This window comes from Gorilla gorilla, chromosome 6, assembly GCF_029281585.2.
Source record: "Gorilla gorilla gorilla isolate KB3781 chromosome 6, NHGRI_mGorGor1-v2.1_pri, whole genome shotgun sequence".
In the NCBI taxonomy this organism is placed as follows: Eukaryota; Metazoa; Chordata; class Mammalia; order Primates; family Hominidae; genus Gorilla; species Gorilla gorilla.
The window spans coordinates 143,482,773-143,502,649 of NC_073230.2; the positions used below are offsets into that span (position 1 = coordinate 143,482,773).

General features: G+C 45.3%; 1 long non-coding RNA gene across 1 annotated transcript; it reads right to left on the reverse strand.

Moving 5' to 3' along the window:
- Window positions 1-422: 422 nt before the first annotated feature.
- LOC129523707 (uncharacterized) lies at window positions 423-19,170 on the reverse strand. Its single transcript, XR_008667285.1, has 3 exons — window positions 19,057-19,170; window positions 2,973-3,983; window positions 423-1,270 (listed from the first exon to the last, which is right to left on the reverse strand). It is a non-coding gene; the product is annotated as an uncharacterized lncRNA (long non-coding RNA).
- Between the last annotated feature and the right edge of the window lie 707 nt (window positions 19,171-19,877).

Consider the following 19,877-nt stretch of genomic DNA (forward strand, 5'->3'; position numbering starts at 1 on the left):
TGCCTGTGCACACCTGCAGCTTGCAGTGCCCCTGACCTGGCCTGCAGTTTCCCTCGAGGGTGATCTTGTAGCTTATCCTGCTGACAGGCTGACTCCAAGTAGAGGCCTGTGGGTTCTCCCTGCCACTGCTCTCCTCTGCCCATGGTCATTCTCAAGCCATCTGCCCATCTCGCTCATGGTTTCAGCCTGTCGCTCCTATGTTATCTCTGAGTTCTCCCAGATACCTGATTTCTTGCCTCCAAAGAGCTTAAATGATTGTCAGTGGACGTACCTTTCACAGAATGATTTTCAGCTTCTCCCTGAGAAGGCAACACTCCCAAAGATACCCAGTGATGATCAATTAATTGATAATCAGCCACAAAATACAGTCTCCTCTAGAGGTCTCATCTGACTTACTAATGGCCAAAAGACAAAGACAGTGACTCTTTGGGGTGACTTTTAGTCTTTTTTTTGAATTCCTTTTACAAGAAGAGACCATTTTCTTTATACGGGCCCATAACCCAAGCTACCCAACCACATCTGGAACTCAACTGGTCTTCTGTGAGCTCACGTCAATTTCATATTGAGTCCAGTTGTTCACAGAGGCTTTTCAGTCCTAGATGTCCTGTTCAGTTTGCCTATTCACTTTCTTCTTTTTTTAAAGACCTGATTGTGTGTTCCCTCATGCCATCTTCAGTTATTTAGACCCTGTGTTCACTTTGGATGCTGATGGCTCACAAAAATGCAGCAATGTTCTGGGCTGAGAGTGAGAGATTGTGCAAGATTGAGTAGAAAAAACCAAAGCCTTGGTAGTAGAACAGTCTGTTTCCTAATCTGCAAAATGATCTCTGTGGCACCATAGTAAAGTGTCTTTGGTACTCAACTATGGAAGCCATTGTAACAGCAGAAGCAAAAATTCTGCAAATCAGTTAAACAGAAGAGCCTCACCTCCTGGGACTCTGAAGAAGGAGTTAAAAAGTGGGGCATCCATGGCAAAGTGGATCAACGTTTCATCAAGTCAGTGGTTTGAAACTGCATAGCAGGGTAGTGTGATTTATGGGTTTCCATTTTATTCCATTTCTATCCTTTTCCTGTATACTCAGTTTCAGGCATGCAACATGTCCTTGAGTGGACAAGGCCTTGGAAGACACCTTCATTGAGGTCGGCCTTCTTTAAAGACCATTTACCCTTCTCCATACCTGAAATGAACTGAAGATCCAGCTCAGTGTTCTGATCCTTTTATTCCCATCTTTCACCATCGTTAGGAGGCTGGATTTCCTCTGTACAAAACCTGTGGGCCCAAATCTTTCTTTGGCTAATTTTTCATGGTCAAGGCTGATTGACAGTTGATAACTTTTAGAGCCACATCCCCTCCTTTTTTTTAAAAGTTGTTTCTTATTACACCAGGCACCCCTGAGGTGCCGTATTTCCATACGGTCTATATCCCTTTGCTTGACCTACAGATAAAAGTCATCCTTCAGTTCACTATTTTATGTTGTCTATTAAAGTCACTATAATTCATGAATTGAGAGTTGCCACAAGCCTTAATATGAGCAACACAATAATGCCAGTACTTTCTACATTGTATCATAGCCCTCCTGGCGAAAGCAAGTTGGCAATTTAGTCTCTGCTCTTCATGAGGGATGGGGATGGATTGTGGTTATCACTAAATATTTGATTAATTAATTGACTGACTACCTCTTAAGCCTTTTAAGACAAGATGGGTCCTGGTTCTGCTACTAACTTGCTGGTATTCTTGGGCAAGTCATTTAATTTTGCTGGCTCTCAGTTTCACAACTGTAAAATGATTCATGATCCCAAAGTCCCTTGCAACTTTAAATTACTAAGAAATATATACATATATATACATACATGTGTGTATATATATATACATATACTATATATATAATATATATACATATACTATATATATAATATATATACATATACTATATATATAATATATATACATATACTATATATATAATACATATACATATACTATATATATAATACATATACATATACTATATATATAATACATATACATATACTATATATATAATACATATACATATACTATATATATAATACATATACATATACTATATATATAATACATATACATATACTATATATATAATACATATACATATACTATATATAATATATATACATATACTATATATAATATATATACATATACTATATATAATATATATACATATACTATATATATAATATATATATATAATATATATATTTATTCCAACATGTTTATTGAAACCAGCCATAGAAGAAGACTCCTTCAACTTGGCCAATACTCTAATATTTAATATATAAAGGGTACAAATACAACCAATTTGGGGAAAGAAAAATATTGGTAGCTTCTCAGCATAGGGTCAAGTAAAGGCAAATGCCCTGGAACATCTTCCGGAGCCCAGGGTGGAGTGGAACATCTAAGTAGGCCGACCGTGGCCTTTTAGTGCCTGCATGAACATCAACAGACTATAAAGAGACTTTTACAAGTTGATTCAAGCATAGCCACATGTGGGGAAACTAGGAATCTAGAAAGTCAATAGAAGTTATTGGCAATTTTTCCACTTTCTTCCTCCCTTTTTCAAAATCCAAGAGGGCCCAGAAGGGGACTAGAAAACAGATATTTGATGGCTTACTGTGTCTTTAGGGCAATATCTATCTCGTCTTTCCACTCATCTTTCCCATTCTCATACCTCCTTTTCAGTCTCTTTTCTTTCCTTCATTTAATCATTGACTCCTCATTCATCAAGTATTCACAAGGATGGATAAGAAGTGGCTTCTGATGACACAGTGAATACATTAAGACAAATGTCTGTTACCTGACACAGGATGGGGGACACAGGGAGGAATTACTGACAGTCTACCAAAGCTTCCCCCAACTAGAACCAAAGACACCCTCTCTGATGGGGGTGGTGGTGAGCAAGAATATAGTCACTCAGCTATCCACCACTTACCTGGGTGACCATATTCTTATGTCTTCCCTCTGTTGGACTCACAGGATATTGGCACCCCATGTACAAAGCCAAGATCATCCTCTGGGAGGGCTTAGCTGGGGCCCCTGGTCGGGGAGCTGCTGGTGCTGGTATCCACATGCAGGAGCTGCAAAAGGCTGGAACAATGTGGCCTCAGAGCTTCAGTTTCTTGAACAAGGATTACAGGTAAATTTCTTATTCTCATTTTTTCTAGAACTCTCTTTGGTGTGCTATAGTAGAAAAAAAAAGACAAAGCTTTGGAGGAAAGATCTACGTCCAGATCTCAGCCCTTCTACCTACAGGGTGAGTTACTTCATCTCCCTGAACCTCAGTTGCCTCATGAGTGAACTCCCAACTCAAGGGGTGCTTGTGAAAAATGTGACATAATTCATGCACATTTGTTCTTTGTCACATGGTGGGTGTTCAGTAAGTGGTGGCTATTGTGACTATAATGGTTGCTAGATCTCCCACCACACAGCGTTGGTCCTGCTGCCTTTTATTGTCTCTATCAAAATTAATAGAATCTAGAGAGACTTTAGAAACCCTCTCTCCAAAATTGATTCAAGCACAGCCTCATATGGAGGAACCAGCCATCTATAAAGTTAACAGAAGTTATTGTCCATTTTTTTTCACACACTTTCTCCCTTTTCCAGAAAATCGGGGGGGGGGGGGGGGCAGGAGGGAAATGTGAAGCACATGATGACCGTCAGGGCGATGCCAGAGAGCTTGAGTAGCTTTGTTTATTTCATCTGTAATAGGAGGAGTTGGTTCTTCTTAGCTGGGGCAGTCTAAGAGTCAGTGGGACAACAGGCTACTCCAAATCTCCAGCTTTGTCTGCACACTAGCCATGGCCAGAGGGGTGATGCCTTCAGGAACCTCTTGTCCTCTGCCCCATGGGTGTGTAGCATCCCTGAGAAGGAATGGTATCGGTCATTTTCCCTGGTCCCTGTCTCTGTCTCTTGGTCTTCTCCTGTAGGACCCCATGCAGTTGATCTGGAAAAGGATGCAATTAGGGAAGACTTGCATGGTTCTTGAAGATCCCTCCCACTCTAAACTAAGCCCCCGGATACACTGGGTCACTTTGCATTTCTTTATTTCCACCCCAACTTTCATCGCCATCTGATTTATTTGTTTATTTGTTTTTTTTTCTTTTCTTTTTTTTAATTGATCATTCTTGGGTGTTTCTCGCAGAGGGGGATTTGGCAGGGTCATAGGACAATAGTGGAGGGAAGGTCAGCAGATAAACAAGTGAACAAAGGTCTCTGGTTTTCCTAGGCAGAGGACCCTGCGGCCTTCCGCAGTGTTTGTGTCCCTGGGTACTTGAGATTAGGGAGTGGTGATGACTCTTAACGAGCATGCTGCCTTCAAGCATCCGTTTAACAAAGCACATCTTGCACCGCCCTTAATCCATTTAACCCTGAGTGGACACAACACATGTTTCAGAGAGCACAGGGTTGGGGGTAAGGTCATAGATCAGCAGGATCCCAAGGCAGAAGAATTTTTCTTAGTACAGAACAAAATGAAAAGTCTCCCATGTCTACTTCTTTCTACACAGACACAGCAACCATCCGATTTCTCAATCTTTTCCCCACCTTTCCCCCTTTTCTATTCCACAAAACCGCCATTGTCATCATGGCCTGTTCTCAATGAGCTGTTGGGTACACCTCCCAGACCGGGTGGTGGCCGGGCAGAGGGGCTCCTCACTTCCCAGAAGGGGTGGCCGGGCAGAGGCGCCCCCCACCTCCCGGACGGGGCGGCTGGCCGGTTGGGGGCTGACCCCCCACCTCCCTCCCGGACGGGGCGGCTGGCCTGGCGGGGGCTGACCCCCACCTCCCTCCCGGACGGGGCGGCTGGCCTGGCGGGGGCTGACCCCCACCTCCCTCCCGGACAGGGCGGCTGCTGGGCGGAGACCCTCCTCACTTCCCAGACGGGGTGGCTGCCGGGTGGAGACGCTCCTCACTTCCCAGACGGGGCGGCTGCTGGGCAGAGGGGCTTCTCACTTCTCAGACGGGGCGGCTGCCGGGCGGAGGGTCTCCTCACTTCTCAGACGGGGCGGCCGGGCAGAGACGCTCCTCACCTCCCAGACGGGGTCGTGGCCGGGCAGAGGCGCTCCTCACATCCCAGACGGGGCGGCGGGGCAGAGGCGCTCCCCACATCTCAGACGATGGGCGGCCGGGCAGAGACGCTCCTCACTTCCTAGATGGGATGGCGGCCGGGAAGAGGCGCTCCTCACTTCCTAGATGGGATGGCGGCCGGGTAGAGACGCTCCTCACTTTCCAGACTGGGCAGCCAGGCAGAGGGGCTCCTCACATCCCAGATGATGGGCGGCCAGGCAGAGACGCTCCTTACTTCGCAGACGGGGTGGCGGCCGGGCAGAGGCTGCAATCTCGGCACTTTGGGAGGCCAAGGCAGGTGGCTGGGAGGTGGAGGTTGTAGCGAGCCGAGATCACGCCACTGCACTCCAGCCTGGGCACCATTGAGCACTGAGTGAGCGAGACTCCGTCTGCAATCCCGGCACCTCGGGAGGCCGAGGCTGGCGGATCACTCGCGGTTAGGAGCTGGAGACCAGCCGGGCCAACACAGCGAAACCCCGTCTCCACCAAAAAAATACGAAAACCAGTCAGGCGTGGTGACGCACGCCTGCAATCGCAGGCACTCGGCAGGCTGAGGCAGGAGAATCAGGCAGGGAGGTTGCAGTGAGCCGAGATGGCAGCAGTACAGTCCAGCTTCGGCTCGGCATCAGAGGGAGACCGTGGAAAGAGAGGGAGAGGGAGACCGTGGGGAGAGGGAGAGGGAGAGGGAGAGAGAGAGGGAGAGGCAGAGGGAGAGGCAGAGGGAGAGGGAGAGGGTATTTGTTTATTTGTTTATCACTTGTCTCTCTTCACTAGAACATCAACTCCATGAGAGCAAAGACCTCCTTGTCACACCCACAACTGTGACTTCCAGTGCCTAGAGGGTGGCTGAGCACAGAGCAGGCATGGAGTAAATATTTGCTAAGTGGGTGTGTAAATGAAGGGATGTGAACCTCATGTCCACACACAGGGGCTGGGGCCACAGGAAGCCAGCACATCTAGACTGGGGCAACAGCTAACAGTGGAGGCAAACACCTGGCTCATGAGTGGCCATGGAGAGGCCACACAGCACAACCCCTTTCGAACTGCAGTTAAATGACTTTGACATCCACAGTTGAGCATCAAGCAAATCAGATAAACTAGTCGCTTAGCCACACGTCACCCCTATGGGTTGTTGGTTAGTTGGATTTTTCCCCTTTTGTCTTGTTTAGGCAGATCTGGTGTCCTGAGAGTAGGGTTATCATAAAGCAGAGGAAAGAGATGCAAATAAAGTGGGTGGATCTCAGGAAAGGAAGTGATCTCAGTGGTCTCAGATGCTGCCCATAGCAGGGTCCAATGGCCAGTTGAGTTGAGTGTATGGGAGGCTTGTGGAAGAACAGTAAGGCAAAAGACCCCTATGGGCACTGAAATAAGAAAATAGATGCCCACCCAAATAGATGACCAGTATCTGGGCTTTCTCCGCCCCTGCCAGAGTCGGCCTCTCATTCAACAATTTTCCATCTCACTTCCCATTGTTTTACTGAGACATGGCTTCTTCCTGCCTTGCCATGTCCTACCTGCTTTTAATTGTTCCCAAATGACTTGATGTAATTCCAAAATTTAGCCCTTTAAGTTCTATTTTCACCTTAACCAACCTGGAACCCCATCCTGCCCACACCCTCATTAAACACAGAGAGGACGAAGACAGGGAGGGCATCATCTACATTGTACATCCCACGTGGCTTCAGCCACACCCTCCAGTGGCTTCTGGAACAACTGCAGAGATCTGCAGCTGTGAGGGGGTGGGAGGTGTCCTCAGGAAACTGAAGGAGATGAGGGCTTCTGGGACCTTCAATCTGGCTTGCTCAAATGTCATCTAGTTTTGCCCCATTGATTTCAACTGTGAATGGGACTATGTTTGTCCATTCATTAGAAAGTACTTCATTTTCCTTCTTCTCATTTATTTTTTAATCTGCCCTGCCCTTGGCTGTAGAAGTGAACCACTCTGTCCATGGCTTAGCAATCGGGGCTGAGTATTTTCCTTCCTGACTGTAGGAAGAGGCCTAAGTGCCCTTGAGTTGTCCAAGATAGAATCGCTCACAAATCTGCTTTGTTATTGGTGTTTGATCAGTGAATGTACAGAGATGCAATTGTAGCCAAAAGAATGTGGGATATGGAGAGATCGCGCTGGGTCTCACGTTCCTCAGGCCTGTGGTGAGGGTGAAAGAAACCCACCCCCTTTCCCAGGCTACCTGCTGCCCATTGTGTCACTGTCTATCTGAACTGAAGATTCTAACAGAGGATGAAAAGCAGATCAAAACAAAATTCCCCCGAAACCATCAACACAAAAGTAGGAGCTACAGAACTCCAGTCAACGGGACCAGAGAAGAAAAGTGGAGCAATGACTCCCCCAAGTGGTGTGTCTGTGAGTGAGAGCTTGGCTGCTGGTTTTTCGTTAACATTATTATCCTTAGAGTTATGGAGCCTCAACCTGATGTAGGATCATTAGAGCGTAGGGTTAATGGGGCCGGCTAAACCAGAAGGAAACATCAAACAGCTGTGCTAGGAAGGGTGGCAAGCCAGAGAATGAGGATGGAGCAGCAGCTATGAATCCTCTCTAGAGGGAAAACAATAAATATGGAATTATTTAGTCGGTGACACAAGGAAATGTTTTGAAAATGCCATTCTTATACTGCCTGCATCAGAACCAGCTGGAGAGCTTGTCAAAGGTGCAGATTCCTGGGCCAACCTCAGCCCTAATCAGAATCTCTGGGGCTGGTGACTGGGAGTTTGTACTTTTAACAGGTGCCTTAGGTGAGTTCTAAGTGGGAAGCCAGTAAGTGAGGTGCATGAAGTCTCATCTACCCACTTTGTAAAAAAGAGAGTGGAGGCAATGGACAGGAGGAAGAAAAGTCGTGTTTAAAAGAGATAGAAATGTTGGGCCGGGCGTGGTGGCTCACACCTGTAATTCCAGCACTTTGAGAGGTCGAGGCGGGTGGATCACCTGAGGTCAGGAGTTTAAGACCAGCCTGGCCAACATAGTGAAACCCTGTCTCTACAAAAAAATACAAAAAATAGTCGGGCATGGTGGCTTGCACCTGTAATCCCAGCTACACAGGAGGGTGAGGGAGCAGAATCGCTTGAACCCGGGAGGCAGAGGTTGCAGTGAGCCTAGATTGTGCCACTGCACTCCAGCCTGGGTGACAGAGTAAGACTTCATCTCAAAAATAAATAAGTAAATAAAAAGATAGAAATGTGAAGGGAAAGAGAATCCTTCATATGAGACTGGGATACACACAGGACTATCTGGGCAGCTGCCAGCCAGGCAGCCAGCCTCACTGAGGGGTTTCTCTCTGGAGCTCTCTTCCTTCTCCCGGTTATGTTAGGCTCCACTGGGCAGGGCTGCCTCAATACACCCTCTCTGGGCTGTGTGTCGATGTCCAGGTGCCCCCCATCTGGCCCAAGGAAGGGTAGAGGGTGTCTAATCACTGGCTGCTGTTGACTGAGTCACCTGGTAGAGAATGCATGCCCAGGATTTGAAGGGCGGGGTGCTGGTCTTGGTTCTGCCGTCACCGGAGTGGGCATCTTTGGAGTCTCTGGGTCTCTATTCCCTCATCTTCAGGAGGAGGGAATTGAGCTAAAGGATGTGATGGCTCTAGCAGCATCCCAGGACTCTTCTCTCTCCTCTGGGGCCCTGACCTGGAGCTCACCTGGTTTGATCACCCTGAGGGTTTGGCTTCAGTGTGGGGTCAGGGGTCTCTAACCCCCCACAGGCCTATGAGGGAAACTTTGAGCCTGGTGCCACTGATGAGAGAGGCTCCGTCACATGGAAAACTTTACTTAAGAACCCAGCTGCCCCATGAATGGTTGGTTTCCAGTTTCATGGACAGGATTTTCCCAGAAATTCCAGAGAGGGGTGTGGTGGTGCCAATGAGCTGGAACAGACCTTTAGGACCGAAGCCTTGGCATACCCAGGGAACATGTCAGGGAAACTTCCAGCCCCAGCCCCCTTTCTCTCTGTCTCATGGGAAATGCCACCAGGACAGGAAGTCACAGGAAATAGTGACTACACTAAATATCACTGAATTGTGCACTTTAAAATGATGAATTTCATATTTAGTGAATTGGGTGAATTATATTTTAATTTTTAAAAACATTTAAATACTTATCAAAAGGGAAAAAAAGAAGTCACCAGAGGCTTAGGGATAGAAAGAGGTGGAAAAATGTTTATCTTATCACTGGATTTAATATATTGGATAATTAGGATTCAGATGAAACCGAAGTGTTGAGTTCTAGAAGAGCAAGTCAGAGAGTGAAAACTCCACCCGTATCCATGCCGAGGAGGGGCAGTGGGGTCCGAGGGGAAGCACCACCCGGCTGACCTCAGCTCCAGCCCTCCCGGGTGACCTCAGCTCCAGCCCTCCCAGCTGACTTCAGCTCCAGCCTGCCTGGGACTCCCTTTCTGTCTAGCCCAGCTCCTTGTTCCTTCAGACAAGTGGCCGCCGGGGGCTCTAAATCCCACACCAACCCAGAGCACCCTGTGGAAAAATCCTTCCTCCCTTTTAGTCAGCTGGGGCTGGGTGGGAATTTTCCAAAAGGAACTTTTCCTTAGAAACCCTGGGGCAGGGTTGGAATCTAAGTACAAAGGTCTTAGGAAAAAAAAAATCCATTCCACCAGAGTGTACATTTCCATGGTGATGACAGCAGAGACCGAAGTTGGGGGGAAGAATTGGTGGGACCCTTTCTCTTATCTCAGATCTGAGTAGCGTCCCCACCCCCAGAGACCCTTCCTCCGTGGTCCTCTTGCCCCTCCTGGGATGCGGATGAAATCCAGCCCCAGACCTTCCATGAAATCAAGTCTAAGGGTGGGGCATTGGAGATGGAGGTCTGAATGGCCACCTCCCTGAGGGCTTAAACACAGCCTTTTTTGGTGCTGCTATCCAAATTACTCTGAGAAGGCTGGGTGCAGTGGCTCTTGCCTGTAATCCCAGCACTTTGGGAGGCTGAGACAGGCAGATCACGAGGTCAGGAGTTCAAGACCAGCCTGGCCAACATGGTGAAACCGTGTCTCTACTAAAAATACAAAAATTAGCTGGGTGTGGTGGTGGGCACCTGTAATTCCAGCTACTCAGGAGACTGAGGAAGGAGAATCACTTGAACCCGGGAGGTGGAGATTGCAGCGAGCCGAGATTGTACCACTGCACTCCAGCTGGGTGACAGAGTGAGACTCCATCTCACAAAAAACAACAACAACAACAATAGCAAATTACTCTGAAAATTACAGGGGAATGGAGCTGGTGGAAATCATATGCATTGCCTGTTCCAACTCATCCCTCCATCCACATTCCATTCTCAGATGAAGACACTGAGGCCCACGAGGTGAAGTATCTTTGCTCAAGATCACCCAGGGTGTCAGGGCTGGAAGGACACAGAGCTGGCCACCTGGCATAGGGCACCTTGGAGGCCAGTCTAGGCTCTTCTGTGGCTTCTAGGGACCCGGCCCCGCTGAGCAGGTGAACCTCAGAGTGTGGCATGGGGCTGGTGGGAGGAGAGGGAAAGTAGTGCCATCGTGTATGTCCCCCAAACTCTACTCACCAGAGCCCCATTGAGGAAGTACTTGTGGAGTGCCAGGCTTGGGTTGCTCAAGTGGGGGACACAGCCTGAGCCAAGGCACAGGGGATGTAGAGGCCCTGGCATGGTGGAGGAATGGCAAGTCCACAGTTTGACTCTGTGAGGGAAGAGGGCAGGTGGTGAGGCTCAGCTGGAGGCTTGGCCTCAGCTGTGAAGGATTTGGGCTGAAGAACATGGCAGCCACTGTGAGCCTTGACGTGGAAGTGATTAAAGGAGCTGATGCAGTGGGCAGATTAGATCAGGGCTGCCCTGGCTGTGACAGCCATCAATAGGACAGCGTAGCCTTCCAGTGAAAACTGACGCAGGTCTGGATCAGGTGATGGGAGGCAGAATCCAGGGGAGGACAGATGCAAGAGCACTTGGAAGACAGGTCAGTCGATGGTCAAGGGCAGGGCAGTCAGAGAGAAGGACTCCCAGGCTTCTCAACTAGGCAAATGGGCAAATGGTGACATCATGAAGCAAGATGATGGGCGGGACAGGGGAGTTCACAAGTGGGGTTCGCTCTCTCCTCCAGATCTGGTTCCTGCCTTGCAGGGCTTGGAGTGCATTTTCCAAACGTGGTTCCCATGCCACTTCCGTCAGACTCAGAACAACCTGGCCTACTTGTTAAAGATGCAGATTCCTAAGCCCCATTCAGAATCTCTGTGAATAAAAGGCTGGAGCCCTGGGATTTGAAAAACACCTGGTCTTAAACTTGGATGTTGGGGACATTGGAAGAAAAGCAGGTTTTAGACTGGAAGAAGAGCAGGAAGACAGTGAGTTTGGCTTTAGAGTTGCAGATGTCTCATGGGCAGTTGGCTATTAAAAGCTAGAGCTTGGAAAAACCACTGGGTTAGGGTGGATAGAGATTCAAGATTGTAACTGGAGAAATAATTTGAAATTGCATGCGATTTGTCACTTTTGTCTTTGTGAGTCTGTGACCTTTACACAAAGTCTGCCCTAGGCAGCCATGTGTCTGGGAAGAGATTAGAACCTGTTAGAGAAGGATTGCCTAGAAAAAGGCCAGGTTGATATTCAACTTTTGACATTCAAAATATGATTATGTGGCAGGACAATGGTCTTCAAGCCAGGATATTATCCTGAGAGAGGAGTCACTGAATTCCTTCAGTTCCCTCTTCCTCGATTAGCTCATCAACAGGAAGGCTCCCCACCCTGTCTTAAGGCTCTGGTAGTGAAAATGTAAACAAAGGTAGCTATGGCGTTAGAAGAAACACTGCTCCCTCCAAGGGAAAAAGAAGGTGAAGTTAGGGGGTATGGGGTGGGGTCTGGGGGTAAGAATTGTGCTGCCAGGGACAGTTAAGATGTGGCTCCATCATCCAAGGACCTCCCCAGGACCAAGCTAGACAGCTGGGGGTTCAAGATCAGAGGCCATAAAGCGCACAGGGAAGGAGTCAGCCAAGAATATCACCCTGGAGAGCAAGGGACCCTCCCAGAAGACTAGACCAGTACCCGCAAGGCCAGGGGCCTCTTCTTGCAGAGCTAGGCCATGCCAGCTGCAAGCCTGTGTGCTGTGATTCAAGAGAGACTGAGGCACCTTCCAGGGCTTTTATAATTATCCAGCCTGATTAAACTTTACTAGCGATAGGCCTTATTTAACAGTTGCACTTATAATCTTGCACATCCAAGATGTAGTATGCGTTACATTTCCAGTTTCGTGAAGGAGTCATTCAGTGGTAATAGAAGCATAAGAGTCATTGAACTTAGCTAAAGAATGTGAGTATTATGAGAACACTGGGCTGCAGGAGCCAGTGATGGGAAGAGCGAAATGCAGAAAGGGGGCTCGGAGGTGAGGGGAGAGCTGGGGAGATGGTCCTGGGAAGCTTGGAAAGAGAAGTTTAGGAAGACAATGGTGAACAACACAATCTAAAGTTGCAAGAGGAAGGGAGGATGAAGATGAAAAAAGGGCCATTCAATTTGACAAGTAGGATATCAAAATGACATTTAAGAAGCCAGATGACCATAGTGGTTGGAAGGAAATCTGTCAGGTAAACCACTGGTGTTGAGGCGTGAGTGGGAGATGAAATGGAAACAGCTAGAATGAGTGTTTCCTTTGATGAGTTTGTTACTGGAGTAGGTGAAGAATAATAAATCAGATGACACTTTGAGTGGGTTCCATGATCAGGATTATGGAGGACCTGGATATGTCTGTAGGTAGAGAGAAAAGATCCAGCCAATGAGCAAAGATGAAAGATGCTAGGAAAAAGAGGAGGCTTTTGAGTGTGATGGTTGAGTGGGGCAGCTTGGGAAGAAGTTGAAGAGGGATGATTAAGAGGACAGGTGGTAGGACTGGCCTTGTGCAGAAAAGGACCTCTCTCTCCAAGAAGGAAATTATATTTGTCAATATAATTTTAATAATTATGTACTTACTAGCCAAAGAACATAATCAAAATAACAGAAAAATTTAAAAAATCAATCATTTATTTTTCCGTGTTTCTTCCCAGTTCTAATACTGATACCTTTATTATTTTTATGTGGTTGTAACCCAACCGCAAGTGAGAACTCAGGAATTCTCAGGTGGAGATGAGGGTTTATTAATAGGTGAGACCAGAGATGTGCCCTTTCCCCTTTATTCTTCAGTAACTGAAAGATGAGGTTGTCTGCAAATGAGGCTGCCCCTGTGGAGGGGAGGCTGTGCTATGAAGGCCTGGGGAGGGCGGTGTATATGGATGAGGCTCATGCCCACAGTGCGCTGGGGCCTCGGCTGCAGGCCCATCTCGCGATAATGGGAGGGATGTTGCTGATGCAGTGAATTAAGGGTGAGAACAGGCCGAGTGTGATGGCTCATGCCTGTAATCCCAACACTTTGGGATGTCGAAGCAGGAGGATTGCTTGAGCCCAGGAGTTCGAGACCAGCTTGGGCAACATAGTGAGACCCCGTCTCTACAAAAAACAAGCAAAAATAGCCAGGTGTGGTGGCACACACCTGTAGTCCCAGCCACTTGGGAGGCTGAGGTGGGAGGATTACTGCTTGAGCCTGGGAGGTTGAGACCGAAGTGACCCAAGATCACACGACTGCACTCCAGCCTGAGTGATGGAATGAGATCCTGTCTCAAAAAAAACAAAAACAAAAACAAAAACACCCAAAAAACAAAAAAACAAAACAGTGAGAACAGCAGGATTCTATAAAAAAAGGAGTAAAAGCAAAAAGCTGGGGTTACCCCCAGGGATAATTTCTGAAGTATTGTCAGCTTAATTTTTTGTCGATATAATTGTATTAATAATTATGTACTTATTGGCCAAAGAACATAATCAAAATAACGGAAAATTTTTTAAAATCAATCATTTATTTTTCCATGTTTCTTCCCAGTTCTAATCCTAATACTTTCATTATTTTTATGTGGTTGTAACCCAATCAAAAATTGTGGCAGATTATATTTTCTAAAACTGGCCATAGCAGTATTTCCAGTCCTGTATGCTTTTCCAGAAACTTGTTGCTCTCCCATCATAAGGTGGCATCTCTTTTCTTTCCCTTTGAAACTGACAAGATTTTGTGACTCAATGAATGGAAATGGAAATGACACTGCAAAATTTCTAAGACTAGGTCATATATGATTAACTGACTTCTACCTGGCTTTCTCGCTGGGGTCTTTTGTCCTTGGAACCCAGCCACCATGTTCTGAGGAAGCCCAAGCCAAACAGAGGTGTCCTGGCCAACAGAGCCAGCTAAGGCCTCACCAGATGACCAACATCAACTGCCAGACACGTAAATGAATGAGCCTCATGTGAATCCAGCCCCTGACATTGTGGGCCCAGATAAGCCATACTGCTGTAAGCCGTCTGAATTTCTGATCCATAAAAAATGGTTGTTTCATCCCACTAAGTTTTTGGATAATCTTTATGCAGCTATAGTCACTGAAATACATGGAGAGTTTTGTTTTATAACTTTTGCATTTGTTAGCATGAGGATTTTCTCATGTTGCTTTATAGTCATCATAATTATTTTACTGGCTACAAAATATTTGGGTTGATGTAGTATAGCTTATTTAAATATTGTGCTATTCTTGGCTATTTAGACTGTTTCTCGTTTTTCACTATTTAAGTAATGATATAAAAAGTTATGCATAGAGATTTTTCTCTTTCTTTGAATTGCTTCAGTGGGACACATTCCCAGAAGTAGAATTACTTTTGGGTATGAACGTTTTTGTGGCTTCTCAAACGTACCACCAAATTACTTCTCAAACAAAATTGCATTGATTCTGCCATTAGTTGTTTGGCTATGTTGGTACATAAAACCACCTCAAATGTGTTTTGAATTAAAGAGGGCACAAGTAAAAAACTGTAGTAAAGAAAACCCTTTACTGTCTTTGCATCAGCATCAGACATCACCATCACTTTTAATTTTTTGCTAGTTTAGTCAATGGAAATTGTATTTTTATCATTGTTATTCATTTGTGTATCTTGAGTGAGTACTGAAGTAGAGGTTTTTTCATATTTCAGAAATTGTTTTTACTCCTATCTGAAGCATCTATATATATTCTTTATCCAATAATGTATTTATAAGAGCTCTTGACACTGTTTATTTAAAGTATGTCATAATTTCATTAGTGGACTATAAAATATATTGTGGCTCATGACTGGTATTAAAGAAAAAAACAGAATAGAATAAAATGGAAATATCAGAGCATTCTGCATATAGTAAGATTTTTTGTGTTTTAAAAAAATTTGTATATATTTCAGGGGTAAAAGTTCATCTTTTTAAAATGGATATATGGTATAGTGGTGAAGTCTAGGCTTTTCATGTAGCTATCACCTGAGTAGTGTATATTGTACCCATTAAGTAACTTATTATCCCTTACCCCCTCCCATCCTCCCACCCTGCCATCCTTCCCAGTTTCCAATGTCTATCACTCCATTCTGTGTCCACATGTACACATTACTTAGCTTGCACTTATAAGTGAGGGCATGTGGTATTTGACTGTTTCTGAGTTATTTTACTTAAGACAATGACCTCTAGTTCCATCTATGTTACTGCAAAGACATTATTTCATTCTTTTTTTATGTCTAAATAGTATTCCCTTGTCTATACGTGCCACATTTTCTTTATCCAATCATCCATTGATAGGCACTTAGGTTGATTTCATATCGTTGCTATTGTGAATAGTGCTGCAATAAACATACGGTGTAGGTATCTTTTTGATGTAATGATTTCTTTTCCTTATACCCAGTCGTGGGATTGCTAGATTGAACGTTACTCTATTTTTAGTTGCGAAATCTCTGTACTGTTTTCCATAGGGGTTGTACTAATTTACATTCCCAATGACAGAGTATACTAAGTTCTTTTTGTATGAAACTTTTATTTCAATGTAAGTTTGTATTGGGTTGTGATACCCTCCTTCTTAGCGGAGATGCAACAAAGATGTTCTTAAAAGATGGGTCTTATAAAGCATATTTATTAACCCCTTTTTATATTGATGTAAACATCTCCCAGGCTGTAGCTTCCCTTTTTGTATTGAATTATTTTTCTTTTGCACTATTTTAATTTTTCATGTGGTCAGGCCCAACAATCTTTTGTAATTTCTTATTTCAGTTGTAAACAGAAATTCATCTTGTTTCTACAGAGGTGATAAATGATCTATCCTATTTTTTGTCAACTCAATTCTAACTGAAGCATTCTCTGGACACTCGGAACTTCTAAAAATTCACATTGGCTCAGCAAAATGCAAATGAAGAGCTCTGGTGCAAATGCTATTATGGAGTGGGTAAATTGAGAATGTGTGATAATCACGAGATCACATGTCCCCATTCTCACTTCCAGTTGTCAGTTTATGCTGCCTCAGCAAAACGAGTTCTGGGGCAAATGCTGTATAAGCAAATGTTATAATTATTACCCAAAGATAGCTGCCAAATGATGAAAAATATTGAAGAAGAAGTCAAGTTGAAAATGCCAGAACGCATGGAAGAACTCAGAATAAGACAAGAGAGATGAGTTTGGAGACAAAACTGTCAGAATAGAGATGAGTAAAAGGATAGTAATAATTGTTCCTGATTATTGTGTATTTGCCCAGCTCATTTACTCCTTACCACCGTTATTTCCATTTTGCATTTTGCATTCCATTACCATTATTTCCATTTTACAGATGTGAAAACTGCAGTGCAAAAAGCTGTGTGACTTAGTCAAGGTCATCCAGCTTAAATAGGTGCCTGGAATTGGAACTGCAAACCCGATTCTTAATCACTGGCCCATGCTGCCTCTGACGTGGGAGCTAGGGGTTGCAGCTAAAAGAAAAAGGCTAATATCTGGAGATAGCATCACTTACAACTCAAGAGTTATAAAGGGATATTTTGACTGTTCTATGGAAACTTTCCAGATTTCTCCCCCCATTCTGGAGAATTTATTTCAAATAACTGGATCTAGACATCTAGAATAAAAGCAGTTTCTGCCATGTACAGTGCTGGAGATAAGGGCTGATGTTTTGTATTTCAGCTGTGATTTTCCCGGATTCCATTCAGATTATGAAAATTCCTAACAAAGACACACAAGAGACAGTGGGTCAGAGCACACAGTTAGCAGCCAGTGTGCTTGGATTTGCTACCAGCTCAGCCTCTTTCTAGCTGTGTGATTGGGACACGTTTTCCTCATTTTTAAAGTGAGGACAATAATAGAACCAACCTCAGAGGGCTGTTGTGAGACAATGTCTGTCCATAGCAAGTGATACACTAGTATTCGTTATTTTATTATACGCTATAATTATTTCATTTGAAGCTGATATATTTCATATTAGTTATTTTTTTCTGGTTGGATTTTAGGAGATAATCTAGTTTTATCAGTAGCATATTTACAGATAGGGTGTTTCTATGTTGATTCTTGTAAATTACGTTGGCATTTTCTTATCTAATTCTTCAGTTTCCAGAATACCTGATATTTGAGTGGGGTGGCCATATGTTCCAGTTTACTCTTGTTATGCTAGTATCACTATATCTATACTCAAATGTCCCTGTTTGGAAGAGAAATCCTGTGGTCCTCCTATTTGGAGAAGTGCAACCCTCTTACAGGGGGTCACTGTTACATTATATGGGCTAGGTCAGGAGGTGCAAAGCTGGCATAAAATCAAGGATAGTGTGTTTTCTTTTAATCATTTTTCATGCCAGGATCCCCTTGGCAAGCTGCGGAAGCTTTTGGAGCCCTTCTAAGAAAAATGTCTTTAAGTACATAAAATTAAACGCACAAGATTACCAAGGAATTCTTTAGTTTTGAAAGACTGCTATCACAATATTTTTAAAAACCAAATTTGTAATATGATAATATATAGGCTTTTTATTAATGACTAAATAACAGGTCTAGTGACAGGTTTAATAACTCTGGTAATTTCAAAGTAGTGATGCACATAGATGACATCGTGAGATATTCCTAGTAACAGTAATGGGATATAGCAAAAGCTGTGACTTTCTATTTGTGACAAAGTTACAGGCCCCACTTCTGTTCTCTATATTCACAATAGAATGTAATATTGTCCATGTCCATGTTCACAGACCTCTCGGATTCAATCCAGACCTCTTGTGGGTGCCAGTTTAAGAACTGCTGCATGGGCCATGCACGGTGGCTCACACCTGTAATCCCAGCACTTTGGGAGGCCAAGGCGGGCAGATGGCTTGAGGTCAGGAGTTCAAGACCAGCCTGGCCAACATGGCGAAACCCCATCTCTACTAAAAATACAAAAATTAGCCGGGCGTGGTGGCAGGTGCCTATAATCCCAGCTACTCAGAAGGCTGAGGCAAGAGAATCGCTTGAACCTGGGAAGCGGAGGTGGCAGTGAGCCGATATAGCGCCACTGCACTCCAGGCTGGGCGACAGAGTGAGACTCTATCTCAAAAAATAAATAAATAAGAAAAGAACTGCTGCACAAGAGTGAATGTTTGAAGCAAGCAGGACGGAGGCAAATTGCCCAAAGATCAGGAAGAAAAGAAAGAGGCTGGGATGGTCATAGATCTGCCGAGGAGCACAAGAAGTGAAGAGGAAAAATGACACGGAAGATGCCAGGATGTGGACTGATGGAAGTAAAAGGGCAGGAATGGTCTGACAGATGTCTCTGTTGACAGAGGATACCCCACCCAGAATACAGCCCGTCAGAAACGGGAATGTTCACAGTGGCCCAGACCGCGGACTTTGAAGCCTGACACACCTAGGCGTGAACCCCCGCCCTGCTGCGTTTATCAGCACGTATTTTGCACAAGTCATTTAACTGCTGTGTCTTAGTTTGTCTTCTGTTTAGTGGGGATAATAATACATCCCTTACAAAATTGCTTTGAGCAGCAGTCCCCAACCTTTTTGGCACCGGGAACTGGTTTTGTGGAAAACAATTTTTCCACAGACCTGGGGGTGGGGAGGTGGTTTCGGGATATTATTATTACATTTTAATACATAATGAGATAATTATACAACTCACCATAATGTAGAATCAGTGGGAGCCCTGAACTTGTTTTCCTGCAACTAGACGGTCCCATCTGGGAGTGATGGGAGACAGTGATAGGTCATCAGGCATTAGATTCTCATAAGGAGCGCGCAGCCTTGATCCCTCGCATGCGCAGTTCACAGTAGGGTTCATGCTCCTATGAGACGCTAATGCCGCTGCTGACCCGACAGGAAGCGGAGCTCAGGCGGTAATGCGAGAGGGGAGTGGCTGTAAAAACAGATGAAGCTCTGCTCGCTCGCCCATCGCACGCCTTCTGCTGTGCGGCCCCGTTCCTAACAGGCCATGGACTGGTACCGGTCTGTGGCCCCGGGGATTGGGGACCCCTGGCTTTGAGGATTAAATGAGACAGTGTATGTAAAGGGCTTTTTACTGCACCTATTGTATTGTACCACTTCCACCAATAGCTCTGGCAACAGTATCATTGTCGTCGCCGTTACTAGGAAGGTCCACTTCCCAGCAGTAAGCAGGGCCTCACACCAGGGATTACCAAAAATCATTGTTGACCATTTGTGGCCAGAAGGGGGAAGCATACACCACACTATAAGCTCAGGAGGCTAAGGACGGGGAGTGGCGAGTGTGGATGGGGACTTCATTTTGCTCACACAGGCTGAACTCGATGACCGAGGCTTCCTTCGCCCCCTTTGCTTGGCCGTGGTGCTCGGAAGCCGACCGGTCCTTGCTGTAGGATCAAGCGCACCCAGACTGCCTAGGCACTGTCAGGGATGTTCTGGTGAGGCAGGCAGGCCAGGGACCCGGCAGAGACCAGCTGGTGTATATCCCATTCTAGCCAAGCA